This window comes from Eulemur rufifrons, chromosome 6 (genome assembly GCF_041146395.1).
Source record: "Eulemur rufifrons isolate Redbay chromosome 6, OSU_ERuf_1, whole genome shotgun sequence".
NCBI lineage: Eukaryota > Metazoa > Chordata > Mammalia > Primates > Lemuridae > Eulemur > Eulemur rufifrons.
The window spans coordinates 64,802,100-64,805,358 of NC_090988.1; the positions used below are offsets into that span (position 1 = coordinate 64,802,100).

Sequence of the window (3,259 nt, forward strand, 5' to 3'; positions counted from 1 at the left end):
TGCAACAAAATGTTACCACTCCTAAGCCATTAAATCGTTGTGTGGTAGAGCAAATCAGGATATTCAGCTTCTATTTCTGAGAAAAATTCACAAAACTGATGATGGTTAAGTCCATTAGAGTAAATGAAATTCTCCATTGACATACTGGTTTGCTAACACATGATAGATTCAAGTACCTGCTGCAAAGTACTTTCTGATGAATAATACAATTTGTCCAATTATGCCTTTTTATGCTCCACACGTATTTTTACTATTAATTGTAACACATCTTAGTAGATTTCAGTTCAATTTGTATTGAATTAGTGCTTTCTCATCTTTTGAAAATATATTCTCTTGTAGTTGCTTCAGGCAGATTACTTAGAGGCTAAATCTTCACTTAAAATTTGGTGTTGACTTCTTGAGTAAACAACTGAACAGTATTGGTAATACTTGTTTATTCATCAAGTGCCAAGGAAAACCACTCAAAATCATTTGCCTTGTTTTTTAAGTGAATATTGATATTGTTCCCAATGTCCTCAACTCTTCGAGCAACTGTTCTCACTAAAAGCCTACTAGTGTTAAGTTTCTTTTCTCTGGACGCGTTTCTTTGCTGCAATTAAACACAATTTAATCAATTTACAATTAGCAAACAGCTTTCTTTGCTTGGGTAACAAGTAAGCCACTCAGAAACTTAACTTCGGTTACAGCTTCATTTTCATTTTTTTTGTGGAGAAATTCTAGTATCATGAGATATTCCATTTTAAAATTTCTAATTTTTCTGACAGTTGCTTTCATGGGTTAGAAATATTGTGATGATTGCTTCATCTGGCAGTGCCAAATCATCCTGTATTCTTTTAGCAGAGCTATGGTGTCATTACATATTAAACATGGTGCTTTGCTAATTTAACAGAGTAAACAGGCAGCCTACAGTATGGGAGAAGATATTTGCAAATTATATATCTGACAAAGGACTAATTTCCAGAATTTACAAAGAACTCAAACTAAACAGCAAGAAAAAAAAACCATCAAAAAGTGGGCAAAAAATATGAACATAATTTTTTCAAAAGAAGACAATGGCTGACATATGAAAAAATATTCACAGTATCATTAATCATCAGGGAAATATAAATTAAAACCACAGTGAGATACCAACTTACCCATGTCAAAATTAAAAAGTCATAAAACAACAGATGCTGGCATGCATGCAGAGAAAAAGGTATACTTATACACTGTTGGTGGGACTGCAAACTAGTACCACTTGTATAGAAAATAGTATGGAAACTCCTCAAGGAGCTAAAAGTAGGCCTACCATTCAATCCATCAATCCCACTACTGGATATCCACCCAAAAGAAAAGATATAATTTTATCCAAAAGACACCTGCACTTGAATGTTTTTCTCAGCACAATTCACAGTTGCAAAGATATGGAATCAGGCTTAGTGCCCATCACTTCATGAGTGGATAAAGAAAATGTGTGTATGTGTATACACATGCGCGCGCGCACACACACACACACACACACCATGGAGTACTACACTTAGCCATAAAAAGAAATGAAATAATGTCACTCGCAGCAACTTGGATGGAAATGGAGACTATTATCTTAAGTGACGTATCTCAGGAATGGAAAAACACCATGTTCTAATTAAGTAGGAACTAAATGACAGGTGCACGTTGGCACAAAAAGATGTAAAGAACATTGGAAACTAAGAAGGGGGAGGGTAAAAGAGAGTGAGAAAAAAAAAAAAAAACTTACCTATTGGGTGCAATGAACACCTAATCGTGCACTGGTGCTGGGCACACTGAAAGCCCTGACTTCAGCATTATAGAGTGTATGCATGTAACAAAAACTTTTGTACCCCCTTAATATTTTGAGATAAAAAATAAAATAAACATAATGCTTCGCTAATCTAATTTGGTAACAAAATAATCCACACTCCACTGTGCTTTAAAAGCATGAGTCAAAGTTCACTTTGTTTTTGACATAATGGGTACACATTGGTAATGAAATATTAAATGTAAAAGTTAAATAAAATGCTGCCACACAGTGATATACACAGCACTAGAAAAGCTGTCAAGTTATATCTGCATCACTGTGATGCCAAGCAGCAGTGTGAAGGGATAAGCATGCCGCATATGGTCTCTGTCACAACTACTAAACTCAGCCATCATAGCACAGAAGCAGCTGTACACAATGTATGTTAAAAAATGAATGTTTCTAAATTCTAACTTTTTAGACACTAAATTTGAAATTCACTAAATTTTCATGTGTCACAAAATATTTAATTTTTTTACCCATTTAAAAACGTAAAAACCATTCTTAGCTTGTGAGCCACATAAAATAGGTGGCAGGCTGAATTTGGCCTGTAAGGTAAAATTTGCTGAGCCTTAATCTAATTTTTTAAAATATTCAAATTATTTTATTAGTTCTGTTTTTCTGTTGTTTAACTCAGTAATGCCTGTTAGGAATTTTATGGTTTCTTTTTTTAAATTTGAAAGCATTTACTATATTAACTGACCAGATTACAGAAATAATCATGGTAGACATCTTAGTTCATCCTTCTAATAAGCCTGTTGATCTGGTCTTCCCTGTTGTCAGCATCTCCACCTTCTACAAAATGGGTGTTTTCTTCATTCCACCTCATGGAGAAGATAATTTGAAGGGCCACAGAAGTTATTTGCTGCTTTGAAGCATTTTCCAACAGTATAGATTTCATGAATCAGACCCTTCAATGCAGATGTATCCCATATTGGCCAAGAGATGGAGCAAAATTTAATCCATCAAAGCAATTCTCTTATTAATTTTTCCATAACCAAGCTTCTAGATTAGTTCATTTACTGATTTCATGTTCAGGTTCACCCACACAATATATGGTTCCACAATTCTCACCCTGTTAGCTGAAGCTTTGTTGAGCTTAACAAAGGTGCCATTTAAGATCTGGCAAAGGCAAAGAAACTGCAACACCTTTTGGAACTTTGGGCTCATACCATTGATACCTCTGTTTCTGATGACAAATGCCTATGGAATTCTGCAGGTGTGTAAGTTGCCAGCTTTTCTTGCCCTCCTAGCCATTCGAGTTTCAGTTCTGTACATCTGCCTATATTCCCTGCGATAGTGGTTAGCTTTTTCATAGATAAGCTTCCTCCTTGTCTGCCAAAGCATTTTTTGGTCAAACTTCTTTCTCAGGCACTTGATCTTCAGCTTTTCAAAATTCCTTCACTTTTTCTTAAGCGTTTCCAGCAAAGCAGGAACCTTCATGGTTCCAACTGGAAAAGAGCA

At 35.2% G+C, this 3,259-nt stretch overlaps 1 pseudogene; it reads right to left on the minus strand.

Annotated features, from left to right (window-relative positions):
* Positions 1-2,528: 2,528 nt before the first annotated feature.
* Positions 2,529-3,259, minus strand: LOC138384253 (large ribosomal subunit protein uL30-like; annotated as a pseudogene).